Here is a 14,232-nt window from a genome sequence, read left to right on the forward strand (position 1 = left end):
CAATATTTCTGATGAAATTTAAGAAATTTAATTTATGCCGCAAAGGGAAATCTCCCTCCAACTGGTTTGACAGGTGCTTTAATTGAATATTATTGGTGGGAAGGGAAATAAAAGAAATTTCATGGACAAATCATTTCAACAACATTAAAATAATCTGTATAAATCATTTTAATGTTAAGATAATTTAGTATTACACACGTAGAGCACCATGGTAGGACTGTGTTATAATTAGTTCTCTTTCTGTTAATATTATGCACATTCCTAACACAGAGAACTAGGGTACTATTGGAATGAGGGAATATCAGTTTTGTATTTCTGCTGCCATTTTAATCTGGATGCTAATCAGATGAATAAATCAGGCTAATTCAGAAGTAGAAACTAGACATATTCTAAAAATACAACATTGCGTTTCTATGAAAATATTTTTGTCTGCAATGTGTAATCCAATTTAAGTACTCTAAATTTCTTACAGAGTGAAGCTTAAAGCTCATACTTTCAGATAACAGGTTCTGGCCTTAATTACATTTTATGACAGTCAAATCTGAAATGTAAACTCAGAGAAGAAGCCTAATCAAAGTGCGAGCTTCCTGATCTATACTATATTGGTCACCACATATCTGGGAAATTGATATACTGAATGGTTGAGGCTGTTCCACAAATTCACAAAAACTGCAAGAAAAAAAAATCTGATTATTTAGGGACAGAATGCTTAAAAATCAGTTATTTGAAATGTGTCCTATGTTTATAACATAACGTATGCACCAAAAACCATAAAATTATCATGTTTGTTTGAATTATTTTAATCAACATAGCATTATTTGTATCGCTTCTTGGCCTTTTGGCTAAGATCAAGTGTAGCATTATTGGTATCAACATAACATTTACCTTTCTTGGAAATTTAGATTTTGCTTCAGTGATGGTGATAGAAACTGGTACTCTACCACTTCGTATATTAACTGCATTTTCGTTTTGTTTTTATCACAAATCGATAATACAATTAACAAGGTTCTCAGAGATATTTGTGTAAGTATTGTTCTTATGAAAGAAATACTCAGTGCATTAAATGTGAAAAAGCTTGAAGCAAACCACAGAGTAGATTTCAGAAAAACACTCTCAGCAGAAGCAGGAGGAGGAAGAGGTGGAGGTGGAGGGAAAAACAGTGGAGGAGGAGAAGAAATCGTGTACCTTTTATGTGACTCTCAGAGGCTTTTTGAGAGATCATTTTAATGACATTTTAAAGCACAAAAGAAACACTATAACTGACCAATCAATGAGTTTACTCTCTTCACTGAAGGAATAAAAAAATTGAGTTACAAAAGGAAAGAATGCTTTCTTTCAGTTATATTGATGTTATTGTAGACCATTATCTTTCACTTCTGTTTAATTTGTTGGCACACTTTAGCCAACTTTAGTACATGACTAAGACATCGTGAAGTCTAACCATGTATATATACCACTTACTATTGTAATCAAATAGCACTTAATACCAGCTCAGTCTGATGCATATTTAATGACATTCATGAGACATTTGCAGGATTGTTAGGAATAAATGACAAATAGTTAGCATTTATATTACTAATTGATTAGTGTTACTGTTTAAATGACTGCATCCTATTCTCTCCCTCTCTCTCTCTCACACACACAAACACATTTTTCTTGTCTCGATTTTAAGTCTCCTGTTTTGTGAGCCAATTGTAGCAGCATTTGAATGTCACAGACTGTGAAAATTTAAGGCAGTCAGGTTCCAGGGTTGGTGGCAGGGACACAAATTAATCCAGATCACATAGTGAGACAAATATAAGTGGTAGATTCAAAGTATTAGTAATCAGAATGAATTTCATTGAGGTAGTAGCTGTTGAAATGTCTTTGCAGGCTAGTGTACAATGAAATTTGTGAAATATGGTATCCAAAAGTGAAAATTCAATGTCTCACTTGGACTTTCAGGTCTGAAAATGTCACAAAATTTATGACTAATGTATGGTGGCAATGGAGTGAGATGGGGCAGCGGGGGTCATCTTAAATAGGAACATGTCCTTAGTCTTGTTAGAAAGGACCATTGACTGCAAATATTAAATAGGTTCAAATCTAGATGCTATAGGGATCATTACTTCAGAAGTAACACTTCAAAACTCATGGGGACTTACTATTTACAACAAAAGAGCAGCCAAAATGAACCTTTGAAATGTAAATCATGGCATTTCTCTCCCACACTGGACACTTGCTGCACATTTCTATCACGTGTGGAATGACATTTGAACTTCTTACTACAGCTTACAGTGCTTACTACCGCATGGTCCATCTCAATCTCATCTTTTTAATATATATATATATAATATACTGCTTTCTCTGTACTTTTTGCATATTCTAACCTTTTTGCCTGCAACCATAGATTATTCCCTAATTCTTTAAGCTCTCTGTTCAAATGCCACTTTCTCAGGGAAGTCCCCTCTGTCTAGAATGGCATCTCCAGCTATGTCTGTAGCATCTTACTGGTCTTCAGTTTTCTTTGCACATTGCATTATTGAATTAATTTGCTTATTTCATATGTGTTTCATAGTAATATTATTTTCCATCCTTTGTATCTCTTTGTGACATTAGGAGCGGATTTAAGATGACTATAATGAAAAAAGGGAGAATTGGACTTGAAGGGACTACTTAGAGACCCCACGAGTGATTTTTTAAATTGACACTTTTATATACCTCTCTGCTAATGAGGCCGACCAAAATTATGTAAACTTTAACCGCCATGAAACCACTGGGGAGAGCCTGATACCTGGCACCCCATGAGAACTCAATGATTATTTCTTCAGTAAAATGATAAAAGCTAGGGGCTACTACTGTGGCAAAGCAGGTTAAAGACATCATTTGTGATGCTGGTGCCTCATACCAGAACGGACCTTGAGTCCCAATCTCCCTGCTTCCAATGCAGCTCCTGTTAGTGCAGCTGGAAGACAGGCAGAGCATGACCCGAGTGCCTGAACCAGAAGATAGAAGATCTCCCTGTCTTCTTTCATTTTTTCCCCTCTCTGTTGGCTTTTCTTTTTCAAATAAAATAAATCAAACATTTTTAAGATAATTTAAAAATCCAGGAGCACCTTAAATGCCTGAAGACAGAAAGCATTTGATAACTATCTCCTCATTAGCAATTTTTGTTTTAATTACGGTTGAGCCTATATATAAGGTGGTTTGATGTCTACTGAGGGTTTGGGAAAGAGGCCGTTCTGGAGGATATAGAAAAGACACTAAAGGAGGCTCTAAAGTAAAGTTTGCTTACATTATAATTTTTCCTGGTGACAGGACACCAACTTAGACTAGAAAAGGCCACTATCATGCAGTACCTTAACTAATGGTTCCTCTATGGCTTCAGGTAGGCTACATGAGGAGCGGACCAGCAGACTGGAGATCTTTCCTTCTGTATCTCCTTCTCTTAGAAATAAATAAATGGTGTGTCTGGAGCCTGCATTGTGGTGTAGCCTGAACAAGTAGCATCTCATTTGGAGATCATTTTATGTCTTGATTGCTCCACTTCCATCCTGCTCCCTACTAGCAGCCTTGGAAAAGCAGTGAAGGATGCTCGCAATGTTTGGGCTCCTACCACGCACACGTGGAAGATCCAAGCAAAGCTCCTCGCTCCTGGATTTGGGGGAATGAAGCAGTAGATGTAAGATATCTCTCTCACCGTCATCCACTCTGTAATATTTTTGAATATGTAAGTAAATTATATGAAAATTTATTAATAAATAAGTAGTGCCCAGTGCTGTAGCTTAGCAGCTAAAGCCCTTACCTTGAACATGCCAGGATCCCATATGGGTGCCGGTTTTAATCACGGCAGCCCTGCTTCCCATCCAGCTCCCTGCTTGTGGCCTGGGAAAGCAGTTGAGGATGGCCCAAAGCCTTGGGACACTGCACTTGCGTGGGAGACCTGGAAGAGGTTCTTGGCTCCCGGCTTCAGATTGACTCAGCTTCAGCTGTTGCGGCTGCTTGGGGAGTGAACAATCAGATGCAAGATTTTCTTCTCTGTCTCTCCTCCTCTCTGTATATCTGACTTTGCAATAAAAATAACATCTTTTTAAAAATTATTTAAAATAAATGGTGTTTAAATTATATTTTTGGTGTGAGACAGTCCTCTTTGTCTTATAATTCTTAAGGTATGAGCTATCCTTGCTGGTATATGCAGGAGCGATCTTTATTTGAAATGAATCACTGATGCGTAACTACCTTTTCATTACTGCATTGTATCATTTCTTCCGTGCTCCAATATTGTTTCTACAGGCCCCAAAATTTCAAGAATGTTTATGGATTCAACTAGTATTATACCATAAAGTGACATTTCAATCGTAGCAAAATAAATGCATACTGTGTTTATTCTTTTTAATTGCATCCATATATTCATAAACTCACATATATATTACATATTATTTATAAAACATATATATTTATGGAGAGAAAGAGAGAGAAGTGTTTAGCAAGTAAGCTTTAAGACTTACTTTCACTTGTTAATTGTAGCTCCTCCATAGAAGGATCCACCTCTTCCTGAGACATTAATAAGGAATTCATAAATATGGATCATTAATAAGTAGCTTAGGTAAAGAGTGCATCATACTTTAAATAATGCTCAAAATTAGTTACAATGAAAGCTATCTATGAATTGATCTCTCGCAATTTATAGAAGCCCATCTGCTTTGGTTTTTAATCTACTCAAATTGTTTTTTGGCCAGTAGCACGGCCTGAGGCAAATTTATATCAACCTGACAAAAAGCAATAGAAATTCTTGCTTCAGAGAATCTCATTGCTTAAAGTAACAATACTTCTTTTAAAGCTCCAAGGTGTTATAATTAAAAATGTATCAATTGCTTACTTGTCAACCAAAGACAGTTATTGTAAAGTATTATTTCCCCCCAAACAGATAGATTCTCATTGCTCATGTGTGATTGCATTTATAGAAAAATATAATTAAAGTGCAAATTTAACTTCTGGGAAGAAAACCTCCTCCAAGCATTCCTTAAACCTTCTGGAATCTGTACACTTTCTGGGAAGCTGTACACACTAACTTGCTACTTAAATTTACAGAGGAACATGTACAAATGTAAACAACATCTATACTCTATGGTAATTTAAATTGGAAGGGGATAGATTCCACAGAAATTATAATTTGATTCTTGTAATAAAAGGGCAATTGAAATTGTAGTTATTGTAATGAAAGGAATTTGTTCTCAGCTGTTTCTTTCTTCGTTTATCTTCTCTTTGCTCTTCTTTTCTTCAACAAAGAAAAAATGCAATTAGCCTAATGTTGAAAAATCGATATTGCATGTTCACATTACAATTATTTAGGACAATTTCAAGCTTTTATTAGCATGTCAAATTAGCAAATTATCCCACTAATAGAAAAAAATGTGAAGCTAAATTACTACCATCTTCCCTTGACTCCACAAAACTGAATAAATAGCAACAAGTTTCAAAAATTGAAAGATTAATAGATTGCAATATAGAAATTTTTTGTGTGAAAAGGAAAGAAATTATTTCTCCACGAATTAAAATTCAAGAATCAGTTGCACTGCATTGCATTTGTGCAAACATGCTTCTTTACATGGACAACTTTTATTTTAACTAACAGATTCAACCTACTGCAAATGATTGTGTTGTTAATCTGACTACATTACTTTGAACTAAACGTGAGGAAAAACTGGTCAATGTTAATCAATTGCCTTAGAGGAACAGATAGCTCTTTGACAGAGTTGTATAATGGATGAAGCACAAAATGAGATAATTGGGAGATGTTTGTCCTAGAGGGTGCTGAGTTCATAACTACAATTAGAAGATTCTTTTATATCCTAATATTATCCTTATAAACACATGGACTTTGTCTTCATTTGACTGCATCAATATATATTTTAAAGCTAATACTGTTTTTCAGTTCATCTGCAACTTGGCCTGAGGTTGGAAAACTAGCAAACAATGTAAATAATGCCATCGTTACTAATTTATTTTTCTGGTGTCAGTACTTACAGACTCCTACAAAGAGAACTCTTTAGCAAGAAAGATAAAATCTTTGTTGAACAAGTGAGTCCAAGCTGGTTCTTGGAAAAAAGCCCGCTTGAATGCTTTATTTCAAATATTCAAATCCATATGGTTTTAGGATTACATATTGTAAGACCTGTAATCTTCAGGCGAGTGGCTATGTCCTAGGATGTCAGAAAATTCATGGGTTGAAAAAGACTTTTTAAGAGGCTCTTTAGAATAGTTAATAATAATTCAACAACTTACTTGTATCAGTACAAGGCAAAAACTTTGTGTTTCTAGTCGTTGCAGTATTACTACTTTATAGAAAGGCTACTAATATATCATACTATGGTGCTAAGTAGGTTTGTGTGTTTCTGTATATTTTACTTTCATTGCACACATGATAAAAATCAAAGTTTAATCAGTAAGTGACATCAGGAGAACCTCAGTTCAGATCTGCTGACTTCATGTTTACTGCTTAATGCTTATTTTCCTATACAATATTGAGAAACAGCCACCGAGGGAAAGGAGGGAGTGTAAGCCTGATATCAGTATCTAGTCTCTTCTCCAGACCAGACAAGAGGATTTCTCACCCTCACTCATTTAATCGTTTTTACTCTGCTGATGATGCATGTTGTAGTGGCCATCTGAGTGACTGGCTAGCAGGGAATATACAAAACGGCAATTTTAATTCAGTCACCAAAATGTATGTATCTTCCAAAATAGATCAGCTGATTCGTCACTCAGGCCTTAATTATGTGACAAAATTTCACCATGGTCAGATAATTATTATTGGCATAAAAGGGAATGCTTACAGAAGCTCTACTCAGACAGGAATGGAGATGAGACATCAACACAGAAAACTTGTTTCTATTTTAAAGCTTAAGTGCTCTTTACAATTTATGATTTTCAGCATAAGTATCTAGTGGTTTTAACACTAAGCAGAGTGTCAAGATGTTATTAATGGCAGCATTTACTCCAACTGCTATATTTTTTTGCAATTATATTGATAAGATCCAGAGGTATTGTGAGTTGCACAGGTTCACACAATCAGGAGAGTATTTAGAAATGCATTCTGCTTTTTTGTTTTGTATCTTAGTTAAATTTCCTTACAGGGGACTCTGTTTCTCCTCATTGCATTGAATTATATAGGTTTGAATAAAACAATTAATTAATATGTCATATTGAAATCAGTACCCAAATGAAATTAGTATTTCATCTGATTTTAACTGTATCAATCAAAATACATTGCCAACATTTTATTAAACATTATATCATGTTTTTAAGTCTGTGTCACTCTCAGATTAGTACTGTCAATGTGAAAGCCTCAGATTCATCTTTTGTATTTGTGATAATCAAAACATTTCAATATGAAACTATTTCTCAATAACTTCACGAATAGCAACCTTGTGTACCTGTGACATGTAAAATCAACACTCAAGACTCTTAAGATGACATACACAGCTTTTCAAAAAGATCCCACCTGCTTACTGGGTAGAGTATTTTACGTTTTTTTAGAATAGTCGCTGTGTAGCTTATACATCCCAGATGATTTTACTCACTTATCACCACATAGAAATTATATTGTAAGACAAAAGAAAGCTAAAAAAAGCAATTTTTATACTTTATATCTGCTCATGGGCTAAAGTCGTCAGATCTTGAGATGTTGAACCTGAGATACGGGGTCCACATAATATTGAGCTTTCGCATTGTCTTGCTTCTATTCTCTTTCTCTCGTTTTTTAAAGATGTACTTACTTTTATTGGAAAGTCAGATTTACAGAGATAGGAGAGACAGAGAGAAAGGTCTTGCATTTACTGCTTCACTCCCCAAGTGGCCTCAACGTCCAGTGCTGAGCTGATCTGAACCCAGGAGCCAGAAGCCAGGAGCCTCACTCTGTTTCCCACATGGGTGCAGGGTCCCAAGGCTTTGTACCATCCTCTACTGCGTTTCCAGGACAGAAGCAGGGAGCTGGAAGGGAAGTAGAGCTGCTGGGATACGAACCGGTAGCCCACATGGGATAGCAGTGGTTGCAAGGGGAGGAGTGCAGCCACTACGTTACTGCATCGGGCCTTTGTTTTATTATTATTTTTTTCAATGATACAAACAATTGCACTGCCTCTCATTACTCTCCAATTTTGAAAACAGGTATTATATTAATCAGCATAAGCTCCACTCTTGAGATATCATTTTTATTTGCTCTTAATACCTCAATTCGAACTTGTCTACAGTCTGCCCCCATTTGGCTATTTTGTTCCAGTTTCAAAACACAAGATGCATTTCCAGCACTGTCCAGAGGAGGGTGCCCTTATCCACAGGTAATTTTGCCTGGTCATCCTTGAAGTCATAATGGGAAACTTGGGATATCTTGAGTACCTAATTGAAACTAATTAACATTCAAATACTATCTCTAGTTTTTAATATTTCTATGACATATAAGCGACATTGAGTGAAAGCAATTTGCATCTCTCAGATAATGAATCCCTCCCCCTGCCACACACCTAGTTCTCACCTTAGACTTGAATGATTATTCCTATCTCTTCTTTCTTAAGTATACTGTATTCTCCCTAAAATATTCCCCCCTTTCTTGTGTCTCCATGAACAATCTGAGTATATTATTTCAGTTTCCTACTTTAGTTTCCTCATCTATACAATGGTGACGTGAATCACAAAACCTAACCTGTAGATTTGATGAGGATAGCCCCAAAATCACATCATACAAGATATCTGATACATAGTTTTGTTAAGTGTTCAGCCATCATTTCTATTATTTCTGTTACTATTTCAACACCTAATGGAGCATGAAATATATTTGAGAGGTATAAACTTTATTTTATATTATCCATTATATATTAGTTCATGTTTCTATTTTTTTAATTTATCCATTTTTATATAGAAAGGCAGATTTACAGAGAGAAGAGACAAAGAGAAAGACCTCTGCTTTGCTGGTTTACTCCCCAAGTGGCCACAATGGCTGGAACCCAGCCGATCCAAAGCCAGGAGTCAAGAGTTTCCTCCAGGTCTTCCACATGGGTGCAGGGTCCCAAGGCTTTGGGCTGTTCTCGACTGCTTTCCCAGGTCTGTAACCAGGATGCTGCATAGAAAGTGGAGCAACTGGGACATGAACTGGTGCTCATATGGGATGCTGGCATTTTTAAGGGCATTAGTCAATTGAGCCATCGTGTAAAGCCCTCATGTTTCTACTTTCAACCTCCATATTTTATATTCATATCAGGTGTGTGTGATAAAGAAAGCAGCAAGGCTAACACTAAGTATTTAATTTAACTGTTTTTTTCTTGTAATCAGTAACCTGTGAAGGTGGGTTGGAGTGGAAAATACCTGTGTAATTGAGTACAAGGGAATTTTTAGGAAGAAAGGCAAGGACATGAGAGGGATATAAAAAGAGCCCACTTTCACAATAGCATAGAGAACATCCCATTAAAAAATCTCATCTCTGTAGAATTGATGACCGCAAAAGCACGTTACTATTTTATCTAGAGTGACCTGGTGCTGTAGCCTAGCTGCTAAAGTCCTTGCTTTAAATGTGCCAGGATCCCATATGGGCGCTGATTCTAATCCCGGCGGCCCCACTTCCCACCCAGCTCCCTGTTTACAGGCTGGGAAAGCAGTCGAGGATAACCCAAAGCCTTAGGACCCTGCACCCGTGTTTGAGACCCGGAAGAGGTTCCTGGCTTCTGGCTTTGGATTGACTCAGCTCTAGTCGTTATGGCCGCTTGGGGTGTGAATCAATGGATGGAAGACCTTCCACTCTGTCTCTCCTTGTCTCTGTGTATCTGACTTCTCAATAAAAATAAATATATATTTAAAAACTTTTTTTTAATCTAGAACTAAGGTACATTAACTTGCCCATTAAATATCTTCAACTAGTACCTTTTCTGTAGGGAACACTGCATAAAACATCATCTCAAGACCGCTTATGCAATGAGGTTTTAATACAAAGAAATTGATGCTCAAGAGCATTCAATGTTATGTTTTGTTGCAAAGGGATTTGCCACTGCTGTCATGAAAACCACAACTAAATCAAAGCCAAATTGGGAAAAATTCATACTGAAATCCTCTTCAATGGACATGCAGAATCATGTAGCACTACTGGATATCTGTTCCACAAATGTAGTGGCATCAGCAAATAAGCATTGAGAAATTCGAGAAGGAGGCTGCTGAGATGTTAAAGGGCTCCTTCAGATATGCCTGGGTCTTGGATAAGCTGAAAGCTGAGTGTGGGCATGGTATAACCATCAACTTGTCCCTGTGGAACTCTGAGACCAGCAGGTATTATGCGACCATCATTGATGCTGCAGAACGCAGAGACTTGATCAAATACATGATTACAGACACAACTCAGGCTGAGATTGCTGTCCCAATCGCCGCTGCTTGTGTCAGTGAATTTCAATCACATTTCTGTCATGGACAGATCTGTGAGCAAGCCCTGCTGGCTCTTGCACTAGGTGTGAAACAACTTGTTGGTGCTAACAAAATGGATTTCACTGAGTCACCCTACAGCTAGAAGAAATGCAAGCAAATTGTCAAGGAAACCAGCACTTATGCTAAGAAAATTGGCTACAAACCTGACACAGTAGCTTTTGTGCCAATTTCTGTTTGGAACCGTGACAACATGCTGGAGCCAAGTGCTAATATGGTATAGTTCAAGGCTGGAAAGTCACCCACAAATAGGGAAAGGACAGTGGAACCACACTGCTGAAGCCCTGGATTTCATCCTCCTATGAACAAGACCAACTGACAACCCTTTGCGTTTGCCCCTGCAGATTTTCTATAAAACTGGTGGTATTGGTACCATCCCTGCACAGCAAGTAGAGACTGGTGTTCTCAAATGCAACATGCTGGTAGCCTTTGCCCCAGTTAATGTCACAGATGAAGTAAAGTCCAATGAAATATACCGTGAAGCTTTGAGTGAAACTTCCCTTGGTACAAATGTGGATTTCAATGTCAATAACATATCTGTCAAGGATATTCACGGTTGTGATGGGCTCAGAAGCAAAGTAACTAAATTCCTCCCCTTGCAACCACCACTGTTCCATGAGTGCTGATTCAGCTGCTCTACTTCCCATCCAGCTCCCTGCCTGTGGCCTGGGAAAGCAGTCGAGGACGGCCCAGAGCCTTGGGACCCTGCACCTGCGTGGGAGACCTTGAAGAAGCTCCTGGCTCCTGGTTTTGGATAGGCTCAGCTCCAGCTGTTGCAGCTACTTGGGGGAATGAACCAGCAGACGGATCTTTCTGTCTGTATCTCCTTTTCTCTGTAAATCTGCCTTTCTAATAATAAATAAATAATTTTTTAAAAAGGTGTTCATTGTGGTAACACTGTAGGGGGTAGCAAAAGTGACCCACTGGAAGTAGCTGACTTTATTCTGCACGTGATCATCCTGAACCATCCAGGTCACATCAGTGCTGGGTATGCACCTGTGCTGAGTTGTCAAACAGCTCTCATTTTTCGTATGTTTGCTGAGCTGAGGGAAACAACTGATCACCATTCTGGAAAGAAGGTGGCTGATGGCCCAATATTCTGATTTCTGCTGATGTTGCCATTGGTGAAACGGGTCCTGGCAAGCCTATGTGTGTGGAAAGTGTCTCTATCTTCTGGATCATTTTGTTGCTCATGGTACAAGACAGAAAATTGATGTAAATGTGACCAAAGCAATAAAGAAGAAAGCTGTTGGAACTGGCAAGATCAGCAACTCTACACAAAAAGCTTAAAGTACAGTGGATATTGTAACTAGTATCTGCCACCCCAGTCTTAATCACTGGTGAAATAATGGTCTCAGAACTCTTAGACTGATTTATCTATGTAAATTTAATAGTAAAAGACTCGTTAATTATGATACATCATAAAAACTTCAGAAGGGAAAATTTTGTGCATGACTGTTTCAAATTATTACTTATTAAATCAGTATTTTAAATTTATTTTTATTTGAAAGATAGAATAACAGAAAGAGGGAGAAATAGAGATCTTCCATCTGCTGATTCACACCCAATTGGCCAATCCAAAGCCAGGAGCCAGGGAAAGGGAACTTCTTCCGGGTCCCCCATATAGGTGCTGGCGCCCAAGGACTTGCGCCATGTTCTGTTGCTTTCCCAGGCACATGGACAGTGATCTGTATTGGAAATGAAGCAGCCTGGACGCAAACCAGTGCCTTTAAGGAATGCAGGTGCTGCAGGCAGAAGCTGAGCTTACCCTGCATGTTTCCAGCCCAAACCAATATGTTTAATGGAAACAACTTGACCAAAAGTATGTCACAGAATATTAAGACACATTAAACAAAATTTAACCAGTAAAAGAGAACATAAAATAAAGGATTTTATTAGATGTTTACTCTGCTAAGTTACAGTACTATTTAAACAAGTCTTTGTTCAAATCCCTGGTAGTTACTGTTACACTTACATAAACATATTATGTAAATATCCTTACTTTCCAATTAAATTGTCAGGTTTTTGAAAGCAGAGGCTATGCTTGCTATTACTATTCAAAAATATTAAATCACTTTCATCTTTTATGGATTTAAAATAAGTTGAGCATTTGATGGCACATATACCCCAAAGCATTCAGTTCAAAGTCAGTAACCAGAGCCTTTTCTCCTGAAATACTTTCTTCAGAAATTCTTTAGTTCAGTTTCCTCAAGTGAAAGTTATATACTCTCTGGAAGGGGTGTGTGTGTATGTGTGTGTGTATTTAACTTACTGAAATTATCAAATACAAACTCTCCACAGTAGGTGATCCCATCTTTTCCATTACAGACTGCTTCTTATTTCCCAAGCCTCTCTGAGAAACACTATATACAGTATACTGTCCCTTCATTTTTCTCTCAGTATATGTGCTACATAGAGAGGTGCATTTTGTTTTGTATTTAATGAGGGTATTTGAAAAAAAAAAGCATCATGATTTTATGTCCTTTATTTTAGATACCAAACTTGTAATTAGAATATTTGAATTTCCTACAAAAAGAAACCTCAAAAAAAAAAAAAAAAACCCATGATTTATATTATCTTACTTAGTTTGCATCAACAGAAACGGGTTGGGAAGTTGGGAACAAGGTTTATGCTCCTGTGAGTAATTTCAAACCTGGAGAAAAAGCGTAATTCAGAATGTCTGCACCGCAATTGCATTATTAAAATCTTTGATGTGCCTTACTTACAGAAAAATAAATGTAACTCCTTTCTTTCCAGAATAAAGTATTTTCTACTTAGTTTTAATTTAATGACTTCTTCTTGCATCTACTGAACTTTAAATGAAAAGTTTTGCCCTTCAGTTTTCACACTGAATAACAAGGTTTGACACTAAGTGTATTTGTATCTCAACAAAATTTTAGTGAAACATATTTGATATTCCAGATACCATATTTAATGAGTTCTTGGATTTTTCAAACACACTGTGCCATTTGTTTCATTTGTGTTTGGATTTTATTACCAATTGAAAACTCCAAACACCTCTCTCTACTTCTCCCTTTCTCTCTTGTCCTTTCCCCTCACTCTGGCAGCCTTTTAGCAAAGGTGCACATCTGCTGCCATAAACACACAAATTAGCACATCAATGTTCTGGTGAAAAAAAAGGCCACGCAAAAGAGAATGTTTTGAAAGCAAGCCAGTTTGTCAGTAAATTATAAGCTTCATTACCATAAAACTCTAACAAATAGAACCCACATCTCATTAACTGAAAGCACAATATGAGTGCAGCAATATTCATCTCCCTAAAGAGTGCTTATCCATAGGAAAAAAAGATCAAAGTTTTGCTTAGAGCTGCCACTAAAAACAGCATTAACTTTATTTATTAAGAATGTCTAAGACTATTGGAAAATGTATATTTTAACCACCCCCCAGCTTCTTTATTGTTTTTAAGCAGCGTGTCAGGTTATATAGTACAGGAGCTGTGCGAAGGCTATCTTCATTCCAGTTTAACATCAGTATAATGATTTTTTTTAACACTATTTTAGTAAGAATACACAAGATGTTTTCTAGGCAATACTTCTACTTTGTGTGACTAGTAAAATTCTTCTGTGTCATATTAAAGCCTAAAATTCTATATGCTGCTGAGTTCTTTTGTTTATTTCTGTAAAAGCAACACAAAAGGAGTTATCTTTACCAGCTTTGCAGAGGTAAAAATCTGTTTTCAAACCTAGGGTGTTCAACAGGTTTTGCAAATTCTTTGATGGCCCCAAACCAACTCCTATGTATATTGTCATGATTTTTTAAAAAATGATTATT

General features: G+C 36.9%; 2 pseudogenes; both read left to right on the plus strand.

Annotated features, from left to right (window-relative positions):
- Nucleotides 1-822: 822 nt before the first annotated feature.
- Nucleotides 823-987, plus strand: LOC118760491 (U2 spliceosomal RNA; annotated as a pseudogene).
- A 9,139-nt stretch (nt 988-10,126) lies between these two features.
- Nucleotides 10,127-11,730, plus strand: LOC131478595 (elongation factor 1-alpha 1-like; annotated as a pseudogene).
- Nucleotides 11,731-14,232: the final 2,502 nt, after the last annotated feature.

Source organism: Ochotona princeps, chromosome X, assembly GCF_030435755.1.
Source record: "Ochotona princeps isolate mOchPri1 chromosome X, mOchPri1.hap1, whole genome shotgun sequence".
NCBI lineage: Eukaryota > Metazoa > Chordata > Mammalia > Lagomorpha > Ochotonidae > Ochotona > Ochotona princeps.